Raw genomic sequence first — 13,248 nt, 5'->3', positions numbered from 1 at the left:
GTGTGTGTGTGTGCGTGTTTGTGCGTGTGTGTGTGTGTGTGTGTGTGTGTGTGTGTGTGTGTGTGTGCGTGAGATTTTGTCATCATCCTCAAGGTGGGAAATGGAACTGTGTGCTCCCAGATTGAACATGCTGGTTCCAAACTACCAGAGCCGTGATTGGCTGCTTAAACGTATTCTCTCTTCCCCTGTTGTGCCTTAAGATAAGAGTTTCACTCATTCCATGAGCACACTCTTAACTCAAAAAACATGTCAATTCACCTATTTCCAATGAACTAAATAGAAATGCCAATTATTCATGCCAGCCCCCCCCCCCATAAAAAAGCAACACCCTTTTTTTTGCAATATGCTTCCTAAAACAAAACAATTGCACTCCATCACACTTTATAAAAACGTTGAATAATGACATCATTCAATAGAATGAAAGAATTAAAAACCCTGGGTACATTTTTCAATTCAATAATGCTGTGGCTTCTCGTGTGTGTGTGTGTGTGTGTGTGTGTGTGTGTGTGTGTGTGTGTGTGTGTGTGTGTGAGTGTGTGTGTGCATCTTGGCCAGCTGGAGGCAGTATAACAGAAATTGAGATCGAGACACACACAAGGAAGAGTTTCATGATTGATTCAGTAAGCTGCAGTGACAATCTTTTCGGGTGGGGGCGGGGGGGCAAAGGATAAAGTATATAGGCCTGTGAGTAGTGTTACATCGTAGTATCATATTTATTGTTTATACGTCCAAATATCTCTTGCTTGAAAAGGTTTATTTACATCAGGACAATGATGCTATTTCTTAGCTGTAGTGTTTTGCAAAGCAATGTCGCCGTTTTAAATTAAAAAAACATATAATTCGATGTCTTTTATCATAATTCGCTTGTTTCCCAACTCTCTAATCATGATATCAAATTACATTTTTAATCAACCTTGTCGTGAACTGTATCGTCTACTACTGCATATAAATCTCCCTATATAGTTATGAGAGAGTGGCGAATGAGTGACCGGTTCCGAACACGGGCAAAGTTTGCGCATTGGTCATGGCGGCGAGTTGCTAAAGAGCTTAGCGGCTGGTGAAGTAAAGAGGATTGTCGTGGGGGCTGCTTTGTATGCCGAGATATTATTATGCGCATAGATGAGCACATGAATGAGGCCTGTTGGATGGCGGGGTAGCGATTTTCCATGACTTTGGGATGGGTTCCAATGCAAAGAGAGACAGATAAATGGATAGATAGGTAAAGGGGTTATAGTGCCAACTGTTTCTTTGGCATGCAAAGACCGCCTGCTCGTGTGTTTCTATGCAGTTGGAAAAAATGAGTTGAGAGAAGGATTTGAAATAGGATGAGTGTTTTTGGCTATGGTTTCAAATTAGGTTTATGCTTTTAAAGTATGGTCTCAAGTTGGGGTTAGGGTTTCCGATTATGGTGAGGGTTTTGGGTCAAGGTTGTGGTTTTAAAGTAGAGTTTTAAAAGAGTGTTATGGTTTGAAGTTGAGTTTTAGCGTTTCAAGCTAGGCTTAGATGAGGGTTGGGCTTCAAATTAGGGTTTGGAGCTAATGTTTGGGTTACAATTTAGGGAGGGTTTGTGTCAAATAGGGGAAGGATTTTAAAGTACATCTTAAACCAGGATTAGGGTTTCCATCAAGAGTTTAAGATTCAAATCGGGTTTCAGGTTTTAAGTTGGGTGGTAGGGTTCCAAAGCACGGTTTCTGGACAGATTTAGACGAGTCAAAGCAATTCATTAAGAAAGAGCATTTCATACACAAGGTAACTACAATGTGCTTCACATTTAAAATGATGAAACAAGAGCATGAAAGACATTTCAAAACAACCTAAAGTCAGGATTAGGGTTTGAAATTCCATGTTTCAAATTAGGATTATGTTTCAGGTTAGGTAGTTGAAGTATTGAAAGTCAGGGTTAGTCTTTCAAATGTTTCAATGGTTATTATTTGGGGTTCTGTGCCAAGGTTTGGCTTTTCACTGCAGGGTTATGGTATAAAAGTCAGTTTTCCAGAAAGGGCTTAGATGTTAAGTGTTAGGGTTCCAACATAGTAAAATATGGTTTCAAGACAGTGTTGGCCGTTTCAAATTAGGATTTTAAATCAGGGTCACGCTGCTGTCAGATCAAACGCGAGTTATATCATGGATGTAGTTTGCTCGGACCGATGGGAATGCCCGCTGGACGGTGCGTTTGACGCGACAAATGTGTTTATTCAAACGATTCGCTGAGGTTTGCTTGATTTAAACTTTTTCCAGGCTGGATTAATACAGCTGTGCATTTGGTAGGATTTGATACACTCCAAGAAGGCTCCTTTCAAATCAGGCATTTAGAGGTTTGTTTTGTTCCAGCTACCTCTAGCCAGACGGCAAAAAAAAAAATACATTTTTTTTAACCACATGCTGCTATTTTAAAATCGTAGAACTGCAACACTTCACATCGGGAAGTAGTAAAAGAAATATATAAAAATTGAGGTTCTTCTGTCTGGAGAGAGCGTAGGAGCGCGTCTGAGCATGAATAATAGGCACTAAACAGCACACTGAGTCAGGTGAGGATGAGAGGGAAAAGTAGGAGGAAGAGGAGGAGGATGAAGAGGAGGAAGGATGCACAACTAATAGTCACTAAACACCACAGTGAGTCGGGTGAGGATGAGAGGAAGAGGAGGAGGGGAAGAAGTGGGACGCAGATGAAGGATGTACACTTAGCAGGTGATGCTAAAAATAAAGCAACTTGATGACGGACGATGTGTTTGTTTTCATCTTTATTTAAGGCTTTAAGTCTTATGGCTCTCTCGTGCAAATACGTTAAGGGCGCAAAAGCGGGTAGAAACTGGTAAATTTATAGACAAGCACAGACCAGCATAGCAGCGAGTGGGAGCCTTGCGCCGCTCTGGGAGTGGACACAGCCGACTTTGATGCCTGCTCGTTTTCAGTTCCTGTTGCTTTTAAACATCAATGTTTATTGGGGTATCAGATTCATATTGGTGTGCGATTCGTGTTAGCATATTTGATTCATTTTACTTGTCCGATTCATATTAGCTTATGTTGTTAGGCAAGGCAACTTCATATACGTTGCACATTGCGTGCGTGTACAAGACAACTCAATTAACGGTATCTTTTGCAATATATGCTAGCGGATGCGACTCTAGGGCAGTTTCGCAATGCTACATTATAAAGGTACCAAAAGTACTAGAAGTAATTTTTCCTCCCTAAGTATGCGATTCCACAGTTGCTCCGCATCACAACACTGTAGTGGTGTTGCTGCAATTCTTTAATTGTTTCCAGGATCCGTCTTTACAAATGTTAGCGTATGTGATTCTTGAGTAGTTCAGCAAAAGATAGACTTTAGTTAATCCTTATTGTGGCTTTTAGAATCCGTATTTATTTACGTTAGCTTGTGTAAGAAATCCTAGCGTCTGTGATTCCGAAGAAGCATAATAAGTCCAACAAACAAGAAAATCATCAAGTAATGCCATGGGGTTTTTTTCAGTAATGTATTTCTAATATGCACAGATGATGTCGACAACGATCATACACGCGCACGCTCGCATACACTCACACACATCAAACACACGCGATCCGACAGCTTGAAAGCTTCGCCATGAGTGTCATGGCTGTCATTAGCTAAAAGGCCCGAGGCTGGAGTGCGACCAGAATAATTATTCTGATTATAGTCCCCCAACTGAGCTATATCCAAACAAATTATGCTCCCGCGGATTAAAATCTGCTGTTTCTAAATGGAGACCCTGGAATTGATGACATCATCAACCTCTGCTTTGACCACGGGAAATTCGTCCCCATTCGTTTGACTTTTTCTCCCCCCCTCTCCTGCATTTGCTTCCACCATCCTTCCAGAAACTGTCTGTGACACTTGGTCTTGGAAAGACTTAAATGAGTTCTACAGATCCTGAGATCCTTTTCTATGGACTTTTCAAGTCATAATTCCAGAAAATGTCTGCTCCTAATATGTTGCCCATAGCAATTAATCCACTCCTTTTTTGGTCTGATTTAGTAATTCCCAATTTCAGATGTCTATCACTATTATACTGTTTGTATAGAATCAAATATTTTGGTTATATTCCTGCTACGTTTGGCCAATTTAAAAAAAACATTTAGAATTTTTTTGTTTTTTTGCTGGATGGATTCAGACATTTTTTGTAAAATGGGATTCAATCTCGACTCACCACTTTAATTATTATTTTTTTTTTTGCATGTTTGTTTAAATCTGCGGGCTGTAGAAAGACTGGACTACTAGCGGTGCCTTGACAAATGACACTCATGTTGTCACAAGTCATCTTTCGTCACTGAAGTGAAGGCAAATGAAATGAATCTGTTCCTCGCTCTCCCAAAACCCCCAATTTATTTGCAACATGTTTGTTTTCCTGATTAAGAATGCACCCAAAGGTATTTTATTTAAAGACACAAAACCTGCAAACATAGAAAAAGCAAGCCCAAAACATAACTGTACCTAATGATTCATCCTTTCTTGTTCTTCCTCCACGGGGGTTTCTGGCAATTAGAAAACCAGCCTCCTGGTGCATTAGCGCCACCAACTGATATCGTCCTTCGACCGCAAGGGAACCAAAGTGAAAAAGGATCGTGATATCGATTTATTTTAAATTGAGTGCATTTGATCTGCTGAATAGTCCAAACGCTACTTTTATTGATAAATGATCGGTCCTATTGTTCTCCAATTATTTCCAAACATACCAATTTTCAACCCCTTGTTGCTTTCACTGTCTGATTTGAGCACTGGCCTGACCTCACTCACCACTCGAGGAAGAAAATTGATTTGGTGGAACAGAATCAATACAAAATATGTTCATGTTCTGAGGGCTGCGGCTGTGCATATGCCATCAAACACCAGCGTGACGCTAGTCGACACCCCACTGGAAAAAAGAAAGAAATCGATAGGCTATAATTCATGAATCTCACACTATTATAGTATTGACACGGTGTTCTCGGCGTCTTTCGCAACGGAATCGATTGCGGTCACTTTATCATCCCAACCATTCCGAAGCGTCGCCACTTTATTTGTACTTGTATCACGTAAAGTAGTAGCCCCCTTTTCAAGGAAGGCAACTGATTGTATGACAATAGCTGGCGATTCCATAAATACAGTCGTGTTTTGAGTAACAAGTGCTCCGACACATTTTTCAAGTTGCAAGTTATCGCTTCCAGGGCAAAATATGAGGTTTGAGCCAGCTTGAGAGAGGCTTAAAAAGAGAAGTGCAAAAGTCACTGATGCACTTTATTTATTGATTGCAATAAGCAGCCAAATGCAAAAGAAAAACTAGGGCCTGACCGATATGGATTTTTTTTAAAGCCATTGCGGATTACCATATTTAGCAAAATAAAATTCCAATAAGATATTAATTGGCCAATTAATGAAGAAAAATGTTGAATTAATGAAATAACTTTTCTTTTTTTTTTGCTTCTTTCATGCCTACAAAAAATAGATATGAATTACAGACTTGGCATTTTCAATGCATTTGTTGTATTTAATTCCTATTTACTATTTATACATTTCATCATAATTATGGTCAGCATTCTCTTATCCAGACATAGGAAAGTCCGTTCGGCCGCCTCTATTTGGATCTTATTTTTTCAGTCGCAACCCACAGTTGGTGACCGTAACATCCCTGACATTCGCTCATAACATCATTTGCTGTAAGCGAAGGGTGAAATTTGTTTAGAACTAGAAATCGGATGTGAAAATATTTTGGGGGCAAATATCACCCAGTAAGACTGAATGTTAAAAAAAAGGCTTCTCTAGAAATAAAATTGAATATCTGAAATGACATTTTCATTGTTGAGTCTGCCAAGCGGCGCACGAAGCGTCTCGAATTCAGTCACGGGCGCACTTGAATTAAATATACTTGCGTTACGTTTCAGCATCCGCACTCATGCGCGAATAGACGGCGTGCGCTTGTTTTGACACACGATACACGCCAGCCCACAGCGACACCGACAACAATTTAAAAGTCTATAACCGGTTCTCCGCTGGTGCACTGTCAGCCTGCTATTGCTGCCGCTACTTTGCTCATTCAGTTTTGTTGGGTTTTTTTCCCCACTGCAAATTACTACCAGCAGAGGTTTGACAGCCCGTTGTTATTTTTAGACGTACGCGCGCAGTCTCCCGCTAATGTTTTTATTTATGGCGACAAGTGAACAAGACGAAGACGTATTGTACTCTTTCAAGGCAAAAGGTTAAATCTCTTCTTCTTCTCTCTACAGGCTGATCGCCGAGTAGCGAGGACTTTCATTGGATGCGACGCCAGTAATGAGCTAAAGGTGGGTGCTGCCAGTTTTGGCCGTTCCACTGTTTGTGTGAGCGAGTGCGGCTTGATTCAAAAGGCCTGTGAATTGACGTTGACGCGGCTCGCCTGCTTAGCATTCCGCTAAACGTGCTTCCTCCCCTCACACGAAGGGAGAGTCAAAGCGACGGCTGAAAGGAGGCTATTTCCCCCCACCCCCTAGCTTTTTTTTTTTTTAAGCCAAAGCATGCAGTGTGAATTTGCTCTAGTAGTCATTTGGAGGGATTTCCAAAAAAAACTCACCATATAATGGAGATGTGTTCATCCTCGGTACATTTTCTTCTTTTTTTTTTTTTTAATTCAGTCATTGAAGTCTGTTTCACTTGACAACATGGAATTTAGCGTGTATCCTTGTTTGGCCCCATAAAAAAGTCTCATGTGAATCGCTTTAATTTTGGTTATTGGGTGTGAGAGGATAACAGCAGAAAGTATGGATGACTTGAAAAAAAAATACTTGTTTTCCTTTCAGGCCCCCTTACACGATGACCTTTAAAGGCTGTTCGAATTTTGTAGCAATCGGGGCAACACTTCGAGAGCAAGTTCAGATTGTAAACATCCAAAATGTCTGCTTTCAACCAAAATAGCAGACTTCCGGTGTCTTTTCCGGCATAGACGTATGAGACTCATTTATAGTGTTTTAGACTGATAAGACACATGAATGATCTTTCGGAGTTGAATTTTCTTAACACTCTTTTTGCAACATCTACCTTCCTGTCACGCTTTATCAGAAAAATAAATGTTTGGCTGGCCTACAGCAACGTCTTCAAGAGCACTTGTGGGAAAACGTTTCATATGATCTCATGTTCAAAAACAACAAACAAAAAAGAATAAAAATAAGGCATTTGCCCTCTGGCCACGCCTTCTCAAAGACACGCATATCGCACCCAGCATAAACCCTTGAAGCATCTACCCCTTCCTCCCAATGGCCTGCAAGAGTTGAATAGATTAAAAAGGTAGATCCAATCGATCCCGAGAGCGCTTATCAGCGGCTGGCAGGCTGACGAGCCGATTTCAGAGCAAAATGTTCTAAGTCTTCAAAATTCAGGCATAGGGAAAAAAAAAAGAAAGAAAAGACGAAGGACGTTCACAACTGTTCAAAACTTTGGCTCATGACTCCAAAATGTCAAAAGGATCATTTTGACATTTCTTTAAATGGACAGTTCTTATATTGGAGCCGTAATGGTGCACCTCATCAATTGATTGATGAGTTGATACTCAAATCTGAACGCGTTGCCGTTCGTTCCCTGCGCCACGTCTATATATTTTGAAAAAGTGACAGTGATGGGTGTCTGGCAGTTGTGATAAGCAGCAGGTATTAGCCAGCGAGGGTGGAGATTCACACAAAAACAGCAGCAGGCCGAGTTTTAATGCCCTTTACTCCTATTGATTAGCCTGCGGGGCTGACTGATGGGCAGCGAGATACAGGAGAGCACACATCAATAAAAAGCCGCGGCTAGCTTTTTAAAGGCGCGCCGACACACAAAAGGAGAATAAATTACGCTTTGGTCCGCTCGGCTGCAAAAGTTGTTTGTTGCCTAAAACCCCAGAAAAGCGATCTCAACATTGCGGGGATCCAAACACTTTAAAAATGTGACTTAACTTTCAAAAAATTTAAAAAAAATCTCATTTTGAGAGGTAAAGCTGCATTTGTGGAAGGTTACTTTTTTTTTTATTTAAACCTTGACAGTCAAACCAATTAATACCTATTTGAGAAAACACACATATGCAATAAATATGCATCGGAATAAAATGGAAAAATGGATTGGAAGTCAGAATTGCACAAAAGTGGCCTAATTGTGCACAAACGGAGGCAAATAATAAATCCGCTTTAATCCGCTCAATTTTAGTTTTATCACACTCAAATTACTGAGATTAAAGGAGTCAGATAGTCTAATTCAGTTGATTAAGGTGTTTTTGGTCACATGATGCGGCTGACTGATTTAAAATATGCATTCATTGTGCCGGCCAGAGCAGCTAAAGATGATTTTGGATGTCTTGATCACGCGACATGTTCACAATACTCGGTTTTGAGTGATTGATCATGTTTTTTTTTTCTTTTTTTTATTGTGCATGTAGTTTGCAGTGTGTAAAGTATCCAGAGAGAGAGTAGGATGAAAGCATGTAAGGTGAGGATAATAAGAGTATTACAAAGAGCGAATGGAGTGAAATTGCTTTTCCGGAACTCGGGAGGACGCGAGGTACAGCGAGTGATCCTGCGATACGAGATGAAATGTTCGTAGCACAAAAAGTCACATGGCGCGCACACACGATCATGTTCTGACCCCGGAATTGGCGCTTCGGTTGCTTCTTTAAAAGACATTCCGCAGGAAATGGTTTGGTTGTATGGGAATGAAGCAAGATGGTGGTATGATTTTATGGGATTGGATTAGATAGCCTTCCGGTGTACCCGATAAATTGAGCGTGGATTTTGAATAGGAAATCAAGAGTTTTTTTCCGACATGCATCCATGACAAAATGGAAAGAGATTTTATAAATACACACATGTACCTATGCTATACAAATTACAGATTTTTTTTTAATATTCAAATTGAAATATTTGGTAAATTATTTGCACATACTGCATTGGCTTTTAAGGGAGGGTGAAAAAATATTAACTACACAACAGAAATTAAAGTACACATGACGAAGTTGTATATTACATTATTTCTATCCATTCTCTTGACAGTTCCACACATTTACAGCATAGTTGTGCTCCTTTCGGCCATCAGGCAATGTCGTCACACATTTTCACCCAATGCTGCGTTACTCCTATGCGTTCTTACTTTTTTCCCCCCACTTTTGTTGTTTTTCATCAAATCACACATCAATTCCCTAGAAGCTGCATAAGGACTCCTTTTGCGGGTGGAGGGAGTGGAAGGGGGAGAACGCGTATGGAGGCGGGGAATATTGAGATAGAAGAATACACGCACAGACAACAAATGTAAGCCCCTGAGGATTAAGTCACTGAGGGAAAGAATGGAGCCGGAGGGGGGTGGGGGTGGGGGCAAGAGGGGTGGGGATTTCCACGCAGCATTGCCGTTTCCTCTTTGAGATCTCACTCATGTTTCAAATGTAATATCTTTATTCTGCAGTTCACCGAGGCGCACGATTGGTCGAGCCGGATGACAAATCCTCCATTCTCTCTCTCACTTCCCTCTTTCCTTCGTTCCATCCCCGCCTGCCTTCAACATGGGGCACTAATGAGACAGATTGATGCAATAGCTGTCACTTCAGCCCCTGTATTGAAACAAATCAGACAGCAATTTGGACAGATTTAAATTACATGTCTTTAATGCGGATAAGAGCAAAGTTAACGCCCCCTTGTGGCCTGGAAGACCACTGAACTGGGACATGTTCGGAATTTAATTTCCCTTTGCTATCTCTTCATGCGCCGAGTCAGCGGTTCTTCTGCTGAGTCATCACGGGCACTGAGACACAAACACGCAGAAGTAGAAATATTTGATTTTCCTCATGTCTAGCCTCTTTTTGGTCATCATTTGGTTTCTCTCTGCGGCCGATTGTCCCGCAAAAGAATCCCAAGCATTTTATTTTTTTCCTCAGGCTCAAATCGTTTCCAGACGTTCTCCCTATGGGCAAAACACACACACACGTACACACACACACACAGACATGCGCACACACAAACATGCGCACACACTGCCTCGGTTTTTACATGCACACACTGCCTCGGTTTTGCACTGAATCTTTATCACGCAAGCACACACACACACACACACACACACACACACACACACACACACACACACACACACACACACACACAAACACACACACACGCAGAGAAATGTCCTAAAGGGACACAGGGAGCTAAACTTGTTTCTTCTTAACACACTTGTGTGAGTGCGGTTTGTCTGAACTGTTTGGTCTGCTTGCTTCTCCAATGTGAATTAAAGGAAGCCAAGGGAGCAGCAGTAACCTCGTCCGCGACCTCCTCGTAACTACAAATATTTTTTACGAAAATGTGAAAGCCTTCAGCGTTTAGTTTTTTTTGTTGTTGGTTTTTTGGAGGCAAGGAGCAGACTTAGGTGCAGTGGCTCGACACAGTAAATTCTTTTTTTTTTCTTCTTCCTTTTAAACCATAATATAAAAATAAACTAACCCTGTCTTCGAACCTTAATTCTAAACCCCAATTGGACACCTCAAACCTAATTTCACATCATTAATCAAGAAAAAATATTCGAGCGGGTGGGAAAAAAAAATCTGCTGCGTGTGAATATTAATATTCACTTTGCGGCATGTACTGCAATGTAGTGCAGCAGTCAATTATTGTGTCATTTCAACTGTGAGTCAGTAATTGCCATTCCAGACACTACTGAGCTGTGACAGAAAAGGGGAACGAAAGAACAAAAGTAGGATGAATGGAGAAATATGCTGCGGAGGTGAAGGAATGAGGAGTATTAATTAAGATGCCAGTTAATTGAGGGTGCCCTCCGAGTTTCTATTTGAGTCAATAACGACCGCGGCTGTGACATTAGCGCCGACGAACGCCCTCTTTTTTTCCTCACTTTCTAAATTGAACATCGGAGATTAGCGCACGGTAATTAAAAGGGCTAAATGGTGGAGAAAGTCGTTAAAGTGCGCCGAAAGCGTCGGTCAACGGTCTAATCGGAGGCAGCTTTGTTTCGCCTCCGGCTTCGACGCATCTCATTTGGGCGGCCGTTGAAGACTTTTGGATTCCACAAAGAGGACAAATCGGGTGGAGAAAAAGCTCGGGAAACATATTAAAATTTTTGTCATGGGGTAATTGGAAGAGAACTTTCATTGTTTCAAATGACATCAAAATAATTGAAAACATGAGGCCTCTCTCGCTCTCTCTCCTCCTCGTATAGTTGAGTCACGATCATAATGCGCCCTAAAAACAAAAACAAACAAACATGCTTTTCAAATGACTCCAATTAATTGTTCTCAGGCGGCGAAATAATGTACCACAAACTGCACGTCACTGCGGCACATTAAGCGAGAAAAAACTAGCACCAAAACAGTTTCCCAAACAAAACAGAAAATGAAAACGAAAATATGTTTTGACCAAAGTAAGATGAAGTCAGATGAGTCATTTTTCACTGAGGATAAAGAATACTTGCTGGGAGCACTGCTATATTTACCTCTGTCTGTCGATGCTAGATTTGTTAGCCTGTCAATGGCGTTTTGATTGTGGTTTAGCAGTAAGCTAACATCAAGAAAGTTATCTAAGATTACCTTTTTCAAGAAACAGTGCGCAATATCCTGAGTATATGATACCACAAAAATACAATTTGAGTTTAACCCATCCGTGACGATTTTATCTTGAAACACTTGTATCTCAAAACAAATAAAAAATAATTCCGTTTGTCACCCTGTATCAATTGAATGGCCTTTGTGCTGCTCGTTCCGGTGCCACCTGGGTGCAGTAGAAAACGGACAGACGGATATATCGCTATTCGAGACACCTCGATTCGTCTCTCAGCTCGTCACGAAAGCGCAAATATTTGCCATTCCACACAGAAGACAAAGAATCTATGATCATCATCCCTCTTATTCTGAGCTCATGAAACGCACATGATAAAACAAAGACATGGACGGAGAAAATGAGAAGGTGTGACGGCATCGTCACCAGTCATGGACGACGGTGCAAACGAAGAGCATGAGTAAATGAAATCCAAGGAGGAAAAAGATAAGCGATGGCAAGCATGAGAGTGGCTCAACGATGCGTGTGGAGTGTGCATCACAACTGGCCAATCCAAGTGGACTGTTGTGTTACCACATGACATTTGCATGAATCACGCAAATGTAGTATTACAGTAGTGATGTGTGAGCATGCGTGCCTTAGAGGCTTGTGGGTGCTAATCAGCACTCCAGTTGCACTAATGGCTCAATACTAATCAGCTACACACACACACACGCAGATATAGATATATATATATACGTACAGTACACAAGCTTACTGTCAAATACAATCGCACGTTTATAGACACACACACATGCTAGAAGTAACATCAACTGTGTACACACACACACACACACGCACACACACGCACACACACGGGCCTACAGTCTGTAACTCACACACTTTTCTTTGAGTCACAAGCAGACACTCTCAGACAGACACACAAACACGCACACAAAAACACACACAAAAACACACACACACACACACAAAATATCTTTGTGGATCAGTGCCGCCACTGTGTCATTAATACTAATTTGCATGAATGCTGAGAAAGCTTAGAAGCCTTTTCTAATCGCAGCCCACCCAGCCACCCATCCACCCACACGCGCACACACACACACACACACACACACACACACACACACACACACACACTATTGGTCGCCCAATTGAAAAGCAATTAAGCATCAGGTTGTGCACTAAAACGAACACCAAATTTCAAGCTTTTACCAGACTTCCACGCAAATGAGTCACCGTGGACAAACTTCAAAAACTCTCGTTCGTGTGTATGTGTGTGTGTGTGCGTGCGTGCGTAAAGAAAAGGCAAAACACGCAGAGATTACAAGAACGGGGAAAATGATCAGAATACGCTATACAAAATGAAATAACCGTGAAAGACCTTGTGGAGAAAAAGCACAGAAAATGTGAATAGTGGAATGAGATAAATTGACAATACAGTATACAAAAATTTGACTATGACAACAATTGGGGATTTAGAAAAAAATAGAACATGACTAAATGAGACCGTGGGACATGACCAAATGAGAAATAAAATGATTTAGATGATGGGAACATGACAAAATGATAAGACGAGGAGTATAAGATGAGGTGAAGACGAGTATAACAGAATGTGGGGAAAGTATACTACAATAAAAGGAGCGGATGGGCACAGCTTTTTGCATCGCTGGCCTCATAGACCAGCTCAGGAGATTTGTTTTGGAGAGTAATCTCCCCCCCACAAAGGTAACAGAAAATCTCATTATAAACCTCACAAGACCTTTTTTT

General features: G+C 41.1%; 1 protein-coding gene across 2 annotated transcripts in view; it reads left to right on the top strand.

The window, feature by feature from the left end:
• Positions 1–13,248, top strand: part of cdh11 (cadherin 11, type 2, OB-cadherin (osteoblast)) — a 70,802-nt gene that overhangs the window by 27,219 nt on the left and 30,335 nt on the right. For both annotated transcript variants that reach the window (XM_052080002.1, XM_052080001.1), the window contains one exon: positions 6,217–6,273. The gene's annotated coding sequence lies outside the window, so the exon portion shown is untranslated. The remainder of the gene's footprint in view (positions 1–6,216; positions 6,274–13,248) is intronic.

The sequence above is a fragment of the Hippocampus zosterae genome, chromosome 11, assembly GCF_025434085.1.
Source record: "Hippocampus zosterae strain Florida chromosome 11, ASM2543408v3, whole genome shotgun sequence".
In the NCBI taxonomy this organism is placed as follows: Eukaryota; Metazoa; Chordata; class Actinopteri; order Syngnathiformes; family Syngnathidae; genus Hippocampus; species Hippocampus zosterae.
This window is presented reverse-complemented; position numbering and strand designations above follow the sequence as displayed.